Here is an 11,446-nt window from a genome sequence, read left to right as displayed (position 1 = left end):
TTTTAAGATAGAAAACGGTCATAGTATTTGCCAAACGAAAAATATACAAGTTCAAATAGAACTTGGCCCTCGAGCAAAAATTTGAGCCCTCTGTATTTTCCTATTTTCAGTCATTTATGACTTCATTATTTTTCTCATTCAAACCCAAAGGTATACACACAACAATTTAATTTCAATAGCCATTCAATAGGGTCAAGACAATACAAGGACAAAATCAAGCTAATAACAAGTACGGAAATGACGTTTAGGTTAGAAAACAAAAGGCAGATTTGCTGTTGTTTAGCGGAACTAACACAACTGAAGCGACACTAGTCGGATTGAGGTACAATATACACCGTTTCAAAGCTAAGAGAAAGGGCTACAATGTTGAAGAAGGCCACTCAGTCTAGTTTGCAATGTATCTAGGTCAAAATTGAAATATACGAAACCAGAATCTCACAAATAGGTTGGCTAACCGCACAATTGTTAAACAGCAATAACTCAGGCTACCAAAGTCCGATTGAAGTGTATCTTATGGTGTTTCGAAGCTAAAACACAAACATTTCTTATGAAGACCTCCAAGGCCAAATCATGCATTTTTATGATAAAAAATGGAAAACTACACGAAAATAGAATTCTGGGCGCGAAACAGGTTTCATGGACAGTCAAGGGTATTTCAGTCATTTCACATGCTACAGTGGTCGGATCAGGCTGAAATATTTCAGGCAACTAGTTTATACTATTGGCTACAACTTTCATGTTTTGGCCAAAATCTAATTTGGTAAGGATCATGGTGAAAAGTCACGGTCAGATTGGGTGAAATGACAACCCTGTTCGCTGAACTCCTACCTAGACCAGTCTGGGTATTTCCATCTTATCTCAGACTACCGAGCTCGGATTGGGGTGAATATTTACAGGCAACTAGAAAACATCATTCTCTACAACTTTCATGTTTTGTACTAAGACCAATTCTGTGATAGCCCCACCTTCCCCTAAGGCGAACCAAAGGGGTTAGCGGACTGCCTGCCCAGCTCTCGCCAGGACTAATGGGTCAGTTTACGTCGATCTAATACGTTCCGGAACATACCCACGTGCGCAAACAAGTCAAAATCACAAAATAAAATAAAATAGAAAAAAAATGAAAACGCGCCGATGATGAACAATGCCGGACACTTCAGAATCCGGAGTTCAACCATACATCAATCCAACATATACATACATTGAAATTCAACATTTACAACCAAATGGCATGCCACAAAAACCATTCATCATGAATATACATGTTTGGTTTGCCAATCAAAAGAAAATGAACCCAATACACATTAGGGTTTCATTCAAAGAGCTATTCAAAAGATACATTTACATGAGCTCAACTTGCTAGTACAACCTTTCCAAAAGTGATCATTTTCCTGTAAGGAAAACAAATGGAACGGAATGAGCTTAAGCCCAGTGAGTTACTACCACATAAGCAACAAAGAGCATATAGCATATCCTTTCAATTAAAATACACAATTAAGGAATGAAACAAAACGGTAAAAGGATACGGACGGCTCTCAAGAGCCCATTTCCTCGCTTATATTCTTGATCCAACCTCATTGACCCTCCGTCAATGTTAAAAGTACCAAACCGTAGACCTCACTTTACTTCCATTCCTTCCACCCAACACACCCCAACCGGGCCCGCACGCCAAGCAGTAACTTTAGGTGATACTCGAGTACACCGGAACCAAGGGTGTCATTACCACCAGATTCCCATTTCAGTCCTCGTGGCTAGTCAATTTTCACGACCAAGCCCTCGCTGGCACGATTCAAGTGACTACCAACGGGGTCGAGCTCAGTAATACAGTAGGGCCGTTGGATACTCGTCCAACCGACACCCAAACAATATCCCATGAATGGAATCCAATAACTCATATAGCAAGTACAGTAATACAGTGAAACAGTAAACAGTCATTCACAGGAATAAAAGGAATGAGGGCGGTCAAGTACACCCTCACCCTAATCATTTCCAATAGCCAAACAAGCCTTCAAGGCATCACAATCACATATAGCAAAGCCACATTATAAACATCCAAGTGAGTAGTATACTCACCACTCACGTAGGTGAGGTTTCATGCACCGCCGTCCAAAGTACGTCGTGCACTAACGTCACGCCCTAGAACACGTAAACAAATACCATGAGACTCGATAACGAGTCATAAAGCCATGCCAATCACAACCCCAATAGGGTTTCATATGCATATATAAGCATGATAGCAAACCAGAAAATCAGGAAATGTAACTATATTAGCCCTAACAACAAAACAGTTTTGGCCTCCTTATGCGGTAATGGCACAAAATGCGCTACGCTTATCGGATGAGGGTGTAAGACCCACCATCTCGAAGCTAAACGACAGGGCTACAACAATGTAGAAGGCCACTCAGTCCAAATCCTAGCACAACTACGTCAAAAATGCAGAATACCAAACCAGAACTGTAATTACAGGTTTACAAATCACACTATGCTGTAATTAGTCCAACTCAGTCTATACAGGTCCAAATGCATTGATTCCAAAGGCATACGGTAGTCAGGACATCCAGGTACATTTCATCAGAAGACACCAACATCCAAATCCAAAGCAATTCCAGTCAAAACAGACGATTACAAGCGCAGTTCGCACATTCTGATCAACCCAGAATAGCAACAGTAAAATCGACATATCTCACTCTACACTACTCCAAATGACCTGAAATTTTATAGGCAGCTCAAACACATCAATACCTACAACTTTCATGTTTTAACCAAAGGCCAATTCGGCCTCTAACCATATGATACAAAACCGGACAGAAAAAGGGGTTATGAAACCCTAACTTCCTCAAATTCCTTCCAAACCCAAAATTGGTTGCAATTACCAATCATTTACACCTACCAGAGTCATTACCCCTCATTACCAACCATCATACATAACCAGAACATCATGATCACATTAAACCAGAAAATTCATCAATAAAATAAAAACTTCACCAATTCATCTCAAACCAAGAAATAAACCACAAATTTCAGCACTTTAGCCACCACTAGGCACAAATTAAGCATCCTTAGGTGTAGGAGGAAGTTCAAGCACCACTTACCTAGTAAACAAGAGAAAAGGAGTTATAGAACACCTTAGCTTCCTTGAACACTTCCACAAAAACACTTACTAGCACCAAAGGGAGAGATTTTATGGAGAAGAAACAAATTTAAGCACTTGGTTTGGATGATTTGCACTAGATGGAGAGTTTTTCTTTGAAGAGTTTTTCTTCCTTCTTGAGCTTAAGGTGGCCGGCCAACATGGAGAAAGAAAGAGTGAATTTTTAGTCAATTTTTGAGATATTTAATCAATGGGTCAATTAAGTCAAAAAATGAATAGTTGTCATCCACTCTTCAAGTGACACTTGTCACTTCCATAAATGCATCTTTATCACTTGGTTCCTTCTCACATCAATCAAATCACCTCCTCTTCTTATCTCTTAACACCCAATAAATTTCACACAGTATCCGGAATTTAACCTAATTGGCCGAATTTTTCCGAACTTTTCGCACTAGTGGGTCCCACGTCCGTTATAAATCCTTAATTTTTCAAAAACTCTCCAATACTAGAAAAATCATCTAAAAACTATAATTACTCATAAAATTTATCAGGAAAATTTTTCTAAGCCAGAAAATGCAAAAATTATGCCTTTAAATGGGAAAACCCTAAGAAAATTATTAGGGATTTACGGGTTCTCACAAATTCGGCCTCTAACTAGGTGTAATAGTACCGGGCAGAATTGAAGAAACTAGAAACTCTAATCTGAAATTCATGCATTCAAGTGCTAATCTTCCATAAAATCACATCTTTAACCAACATAAACCATTAATTTGACATTAACAAGATCAAAGAGGGAATTCCTTAGCTACTCACCTTGAAACCTCAAGAAAAGAAGCACTTTAGCACCTCCTCTTTCCAAACCACTCCACCATCTTCCACAATCCTACCTAGCTAGGGAGTTTTATGGAGTGATTTCAAGTTTGGATGGTTGGATCACAAGATTTGTGCAAGAAATGGATGAAGTAGTTGAAGCCTTCTCTTTCCTTTCCTCTCTAAGAAATTCGACCAAAGCAAAACAAAATGAAGATGATTTTTGGTCCAAATTGGTATTTAGTAAAGTTAGGAATTAGTAGTCAAAGTCCAAGTTCCAACCATGTGAAGACACCTAGCATCCCTTTTTATTAAAATTTATCCTTTTGTCTCTCCATCATTAACCATCTAAGCAACCTATAATTATCTCTTAACATCTAGCAAATTAAATCCAGTACACAAAACTTAACCTAATTGGCCCAATTTTATCGAACTTTCCGCACTAGCGGGTCCCACGTCCGATATACGCTCTTAATTTCTCAAAAACTAACCGATACTAGAAAATTTTCTAAAAAAGAATATTTACTCATAAAAATTATCTAGAAATTTTCCTAATAAAGAAAATGCAGAAAAATATGCCATTAAATAGAATAAAACTCAGAAAATGAGAAAATTACGGGGTCTCACACCCTCTCCCCCATAAAAAAATTTTGCCCTCGAAATTTTACCTTCATTTGCCTCAGACGAATCCGGAACTGTTTGGGTGCCTAACGCATAAGCTTTTGCTGGCCCACTAGTTCGGTTCCCTCTTTCATTTGCTTGTTTTGTTTTAGCTCCCTCCAGTTGCGGAATACTTCCTCCGCGTGACTGTCTCCTCGGACAATTGCTAACTTGGTGCTCACCACTCCCACAGATCAAGCACTTCCGCCCTTTCCGCCAACAATCGTTCTCGGTATGATTGGCCTTTCCGCAATAGCCACAAGTCAAGTAGGAAGCCATCTTTTGTCTTTCTGGAGAAGTCTCCCCGTATCCGGTTTGGCTTCTTTTGGTAGACCTTTTGTGACGCCCCCACATCTCCCTAAGGCGAACCAAAGGGTATCCGCGGGATGCCTGCCCAACTCTCGCCAGGACTCAAGCAATTCCATTCAATTTGAAACCGAAACGAACATTTCGAAGAGAGCAACATGAATACAAATAATGCGGAAGCGTTCAAACTTAACAAGTCACTTAACATGTAACCAGTACATCGGGTAATCATAATACGACTTAAATTCTAAATACACTCAGGGCCCAAATTTTACATTTCAATTCCAAAAGTACAACTCAAACCATAGTAGAAATCCTAAACAAAAGTACAACGAAGGGTTTCTCCATACTTCACTGAGATTCGGTCCTGTTAAGGAAAACAAAACTATAGGGTGAGCTAAACGCTCGTGAGGCCAAGAACACACATGCAAGCACATTGTTCAAATAGCAATCCCAAATTTATTGCATAAAACCGTGATATTTCAATAATCAACCATTCGAGCAGCAAAAGTAATCAGAAACAATTTAAGGATATAGTAGCTCTCAGAAGCTAAGTTCCACTCGCTCTGCCGATGTCATTCGTATACCTTCCCGCGATGACCCTCCATCAACCGGGTCGGTATTTCCATTTCTGTAGATCACCACTTACTTCCCTCCGTCCACCGTACACCTCAAGGGCCCACAAGTCATTTATAAGGCGATACTCCACGAGTATGCCAAGCAAGACCTCTCATTAGGTCGAGCTTATATATCTTATGGCTCGCCCAGGTTCCCGACCAAGCCCGTTGCCGGTTCGAGTCCAAGGTCGGCCTATGAGTTTGGGCGTCCCCCATTCATTTGAAAGTCGAGGAGATTTACTCCAACGACGTATGTAGTCATAACATACCATTGCATTTCATTCATTTATTCAATACATTTCAATCATTCATTTGAAATTAGAACGAGTGTGATAAAGTACACACCCGCCCATATTTTTAAAATCTCCAACAATTACCACAAATAAGCAAGTATCAAGGATTCACACACTTGACACTCACCGAGTAATTCAATAAGAATTATTTTCTGGAAGTTCAAGTGTCCACTGTAAGATCCTCTTGGAGGTCTCCTTGTGCGCCTGGCAATTAATAGTGGATAATCACTCAAATAACCCAATTATCAAGGAAGATTGTACACTAGTACAATCTAAAGAATATTTCACAAAAATGAACCTCAATTACTCGTAAATCGAGGTTCAACTTGCATTTTATTAAGTACAATATTATTTGAGTTTTTATCATGAAAATCGAGGGCAAAATGTTTGAATAATACTAAGAGAATTAAGAGTTTTGGAAAAACTCCTTTGCCTTGAAAATTGAAAAATTTTCAGTATTATTTTAACTCTTTGAAAATTTGTATCTCTCTCGATATAAGCCCAAAATTCAAAAAATTTATACCGTTGGAAACCTTTTGGAAAGTGTTAAAAGTTCTTAGAAGACACTTTTCCATGAATCTAAGTGGAAAGTACTCAAAAAGGAGCTTGAAATTGCAGTTCCAGAATGTTCAGGATTGAGTTGGGGTTGGTTTTTTGTTAACTTTGGAAATTTGGCAGAATTCACTCGTTGCACACTAGCCCTTGAAATTTATAACTCAATTAGAGGTGCAAGTAAGGTTTAGGGTAGAATGAGCGGTTTGAGAATTGGAGTTTCGAGCACCGAGATACGGTAGCTCAAAGTTAGGAAAATTCAAGTCTGGTGAACAATTTCCAGATTTGAGTTTTCAAAATTGGAACCTTAGCTAAGAGTCAAAACGAACTTGGATTGGTATAAAATTTTGCAGTATATTACTCCTATATGAAAGGTACCTCTCTATCAAACTTTAAGGAAAAATACCTTCGGAAAGATAGTTAATTAATCATCCAAAGTTCAGGAAAATTTCTAAAGCAACCTGTCTTTTGACTTTCATTTCCCAATTCAAATCGTTTAACCAAGAAAGCTATCCAACCATGGTTCATTTGTGAAATAAAGATCTAAGAAACATCCATGATACCTTTGGTAATTGTTTAGCATCAAAAACTTCAATTAATAAGATCACTCCCAGGTTTTGTCCCAAACCAGTCCAAGTATTACGGTTTTTCCAAAACAGGGCAGTCCTCTTGTTTTGGTCACAACTCAGTCAATTTAACTCCGAATGGGGTATGGTTTATGTCGTTCAAAAATACATTCATAGGGCTATAATATCACAGAAGAAATCATTCCAAAATTTGGCACTCAACTAGTTCAAAATCGGGCATCAATTTGCTGCCTTATCACTTCATCCCAGTTGAACAGAGCAACAGGACAGCGATCTTAAAATGTTTGGTTCAGGTCACTCACAAAGAATCAGAAAGCGCATTTTATCTCAAATTAAAGCCTGGAATGTCTAATTTCCAATGCCACTGACAGCACATGATTTCGACATCCGAGGACGGAGTTATGGCCGAAACACCACCGCTGGTCAGAGCCATACGTGAACAGTTTCCAGATTTGCTAGTTTCACAAAACAAATTCATTTGCCCAACCAAACCTCATTATTTTTCAATGAAATTTTTCACACATCTAATACGTCATATAAACTTCAGATTCAAGCCATTATATCATTAAAAATTGGCCTTAAAATGGCCGAACAAGGCAGGGGCAAAATCGGAAACTTTTGCTTCTTGCACCCAATGAAATTTCTATCAATTACACACCATTAATCCATCATTTTAACCACTAAACCAACAATATATCCACCATCAATCATCAAATCAGCAACAACTCAAGAATGGGAGTTCATAGAGCCCACTTTCACATTTTTCCAACAATATCAAGTCATCTACTTACATGCAAGTACTTAGAGATGCATATCTACTACTATAAATCAAGTTTAAGGTGATGGATCATGTTATACCTCAGTGCTTTAGATCAGAAATTTTCGGTCCTCAAGAGGCTCCAAGAAACCGTCAAATGCAGCCCTTTGGTTAGCTAGATCCAACCTCCAAGTAGTTTGCTAGTTGCTCTACAAGTTTGGTGAAGATTGGTTGGAGTTTTGTAGTTGACTTGGTGAAGAAATTTTTGAAACAATGGAGTTAGAGAGGGAGAGAGGGCTGGTCGGCAGTCTTGAGAGGAAGAGAGAGAGAGTAATCAGATTTTTAAGCTTCCAAGAGAAGATACTAACTTATGGCCATAAATCACCCATTAGTCAACTCACATTAGGGGGCGTTTGGCGCGATTAGGGCTCGATTTCTCGCGCGTTTGGTTCACTAGTGCACTAAACCTCTAATGCATTTATATTCATGTAAACATTATTCACTCTTAATTGTCCTAAAATAAGGGTTTAAAGTCCCTCAAATAAAGTCGCGCGTGTGAAAACGCGTACCGTCAATTTTAACGCTATAACGCGAAACTTCCGAGAAATTCTTATAGCGATTGTACTACTAACTATCACTTGAGTATTTATTCATAAGATTACCTATTTTAGGACCATAGTACAAGTCTCCAATATTCCAAGCTTATTGTGCTCCTACGCGGTAAAATCTCCGAGCACTATTCACTATTTTTACTAAACGCACTCCAGGAAATAAATTTTTTAGACGAGTCACTTTAAAAATATAACGAAATTATATTATCATGTATTTAGGTCTAATAAAACTAGAAAATATTTCTCGTGGTAAAAATCTAATTAAATAATTTATTAAGCCATAAGTTAGGCTTAAAAATAATAGTTTTTACGAGTCCTCACATCCTCTCCCCCTTAAGAAAATTTCGTTCTCGAAATTTACCTTGGTTGATGAACAAGTTTGGATACTTCTCTCTGATTGTCTCTTCAACTTCCCATGTTGCTTCCTCTACTCCATAGTTCTTCCATAGAACTTTCACTTGTGGTATCTGCTTGTTCCTCAATTCCTTCACCTTTCGATCCAGAAGTTTTACCGGTCTCTCCTCATAGGTCAGGGTTTCATCGATCTCAATATTCTCCAGTTGTAAGACATGAGAAGGGTCTGGATGATATTTCTTAAGCATGGACACATGGAACACGTTATGAATTCGAGATAAGCTCGGCGATAATTCCAGTTTATAGGCCACATTCCCAACTCGTTGAATAATCTTATAAGACCCTACAAACCTTGGTTGTAGTTTCTTCCCTTTTCCGGACATCAACCTTGCTTTTAAAGGCGTAATCTTGAGAAATACCATATCTCCAACAGTGAACTCCAAATCCTTTCTCCGATTGTCGGCATAACTTTTTTGTCTACTCTGAGCGGTTTGAATCCTTTGCCGTACCAACTTTACCTTTTCATTAGCTTCCTCAATCCAAGATATGGTAGTCGGGTCTAAAATTTTTCGTTCACCTATTTCATCCCAACAAATTGGGGATCTACACTTCCGACCATAAAGTGCTTCATATGGGGCCATTTGAATAGAAGAGTGGAAACTATTGTTATAGGCAAATTCCACTAAAGTCAAAAATTTACTCCAACTCTCTCCAAAATCCAGTACACAAGTCCTTAACATATCCTCAAGGGTCTGAATTGTTCTTTCAGATTGTCCATCAGTCTGAGGATGATAGGTGGTACTAAAGTTTAATTTAGTCCCCAACACTTCTTGCATCTTTTGCCAAAACCGCGAAACAAATCTTGGATCCCTATCTGACACAATACTCACAGGTATACCATGTAGTCTAATGATCTTATCCAAGTACAACCTGGCCAGCTTCTCTAACGGGTATTTCATGTTAATCGGTAGAAAATGAGGCGATTTAGTCAATCTATCCACTATCACCCAAATGGCATCATGGCCTCTCTGTGTTTTTGGTAAGCCTGATACAAAATCCATGGTAATATTTTCCCATTTTCACTCAAGTATTTCTAGAGGTTGCAAAAGTCCTGATGATTTTTTATGCTCGGCTTTAACCTGTTGACAAACCAAGCATGTCTGAACAAATTGGGCAATTTCCTTCTTCATATTCTCCCACCAATATAGACTTTTCAAGTATTGGTACATTTTATTCCTTCCAGGGTGTACCGTAAATTTCGATCGGTGTGCTTCCTCCAAAACTTCCTTCTTAAGTGTTTCGTCCTTTGGTACTACTATCCGATTTTGAAATCTCAATATTCCATCTGATCCCAAATTGAAATCCGTCTTGTCTCCCATCTTAGCTTTTTCCACCAACTTTTGCATTCAGGGTCCTTTTCCTGAGATTTCTTAATACGTTCCAATAAAGTGGAGGTTATTACAATATTCCCCAAAATTACTTTTCTTGGTTCTAATCGAGGATTCCAATAGCTAACTTCCTCCAACAATTGAAATTCCTTAACCATCAATCCAGCCATTTGTACCTGACGGCTCAAAGCATCGGCCACTACATTGGCCTTCCCAGGATGGTACTTAATCGTACAATCATAATCTTTCAGAAATTCCATCCATCTACGTTGCCTCAAATTCAGCTCCTTTTGAGAAAATAAGTACTTAAGACTTTTGTGATCTGTAAAAACCTCAAATGTTACTCCGTACAAATAGTGTCTCCATTTCTTCAAAGCAAAGACCACAGCCGCTAACTCCAAATCATGAGTCGGATAATTTCCTTCATGCGGTTTCAATTTCCTAGAGGCATATGCTATCACTTTATCATTTTGCATCAAAACACATCCCAAACCTTCCTTAGAAGCATCTATGAAAACCACAAAACTATCCTGTCCATTTGGTAGAGTTAGAACAGGCGCTCTAATCAATCGTCTTTTCAACTCCTGAAAACTTTCTTCACACTTAGGACTCCATATAAAATTTTCTTTTTTCTTGGTCAACTCAGTCATAAGCCCTGCAATTTTTGAAAAATTCTGGATGAATCTCCGGTAATACCCTGCCAATCCTATAAAACTCCGATATTATCATAAGGGGTACGATAAGGGGTACGATATTATCATAAGTGTGAATTTCGTGGACGAAATTCTTTTAAGGAGGGGAGGTTGTGAGGACCCGAAATTTTCTTGTTTTATTTTATTTTACTGGCTTAATTAATTATTTAATTCGACTATTTAAAATTCATTTATATGGAAAAACGCCTCTCTTATGTTTTTAAATTGTTTGTTAGAAAAGTTACTTTTCGAAAACTCATTTAGTTCGGAACAACAAGTACACGTTTTTTGAGAGTATATTTGAATTAAGGGTGTATTAATTCTGAAAAAGTAAGAATGATAAAGAGTAAATTAAGAAAAGTCGTGAGGACTCGCAAAATTTATTTATTTTAAACTCTTGTTACGAGTTTATTTAAATATTTAATTACCTGTTTGCCCCGAATATTATTTTCTAACCTTTTTAGACCTAATTACATGCGACTATGACTTACATGTATTTTTAAAATGACTTGTTATGGAAATTAATTTTTGGAAACTCGTTTACTGAGAATAGTGAATACGCGTTTTCGAGACAGTGATCGATTTGGGGATACAGTGAGTTTGGAAAATTGGAGACTTATACATCAGTTTTAAAAATAAATATTTTTATGTTTAAGTACTCAAGTATTAGTTAGTAGTACTATCGTTATAAGAATTTCTTAGAGGTTTCACCGTAGCATCGAAAATTTGCG

Source organism: Coffea arabica, chromosome 2c (assembly GCF_036785885.1).
Source record: "Coffea arabica cultivar ET-39 chromosome 2c, Coffea Arabica ET-39 HiFi, whole genome shotgun sequence".
NCBI lineage: Eukaryota > Viridiplantae > Streptophyta > Magnoliopsida > Gentianales > Rubiaceae > Coffea > Coffea arabica.
This window is presented reverse-complemented; position numbering follows the sequence as displayed.